Here is a 1,440-nt window from a genome sequence, read left to right on the forward strand (position 1 = left end):
CAAAATGGAAAAAAATGTTTTATATAAAAGTTGTAGGGTTCAGAGAGGGACACCTGATGGTGACCTTGACCCTGACCTTGGAGTCAAATTTAGGGATTATTTTAAGGTCAACTTGATTTTCTTAAATGGAACCCCCCATATTTTATTGCATATTCTTGTAGCTTAGCTCGAGAGCTTTTCAAAAATACTATAATAAAGTATTTTTTCATTAGTACTTTTTTGAGTTATTTTATATTTTATTCTGACATATTTTGATATAAAAAATAAAATATCTCGTAAAATATTTAGTTTTCGATAATCTTACCGTAATACTTTTATGTACAGAATAATAAAACAAATCAATTGCTATAAAAAAAACAAATAATTGTTTAAAACAATACATAGTAAATAATTACATACTTTTTCTTAAAAACAATTATTTTTTTTTACTAATTGATTTGTCTCATTATTCTGTACATAAAAGTATTACGGTAAGATTATCGAAAACTAAATATTTTACGAGATATTTTAATTTTTATATCAAAATATGTCAGATTAAGATATAAAATAACTCAAAGAGTACTTAATGGAAAAATACTTTATTATAGTGTTTTGGAAAGCTGAAAGAAATATAAATAACCGTTTTTAGTTGGGGGAGGCCCAAAAAAAAAAAACAGTTATAGACCAAAAAAGGGTAATTATGGTATTTATTTCGAATAAGGCCTTTTCTGAATTTTGACAAATATGATCGGATATCTCGGTAAAACTTTTTGTTGTGACTTCAACAGTAATAATCAGCTGGGGGAGCACGTCCCCCATCACCGTCACCCTCCCAAAAAAACCGAAAAACCCCAGAGATTACCAAAGCAAAGCGACGTCCACCCTATAACCCAAACCAAATTTTAGTTTTAAATCAGAAATAGGTTTAGGTTAGGTTATATCTTCCGGAAGTGGTGCCCCCCCCGTAGGGGGGGACGGAACCCACTGTGTCCACGCATATAGTTTACAAAGCAAAGCGAGGTCCACCCCACTCCTAGACCACTCGTACACCCCTTTTCTATCAAAAACTAAGCATTGTAGAGAAAAACGTTTTGAACAAATATTGTATAGTTTTGAGGGGAACATAAGATGGTGTCATTGGTTTGACCTTGGATGGCATCGTTAAGGTCAAGTCAAGGACATCATTAATTTCTTAAATGGAATCCTTTATTTTTTATTGCATATTCTTATAGCTTATGTCGAGAGCTTTCCAAAACACTATAATAAAGTATTTTTTCATTAAGTACTTTTTGAGTTATTTTATATTTTAATCTGACATATTTCGATATAAAAATTAAAATATCTCGTAAAATATTTAGTTCTCGATAATCTTACCATAATACTTTTATGTACATAATAATGAGACAAATCAATTAGTATAAAAAAATAATTGTTTTTAAGAAAAAGTATGTAATTATTTAC

Source organism: Formica exsecta, unplaced genomic scaffold, assembly GCF_003651465.1.
Source record: "Formica exsecta isolate Colony F162 unplaced genomic scaffold, ASM365146v1 scaffold424, whole genome shotgun sequence".
NCBI lineage: Eukaryota > Metazoa > Arthropoda > Insecta > Hymenoptera > Formicidae > Formica > Formica exsecta.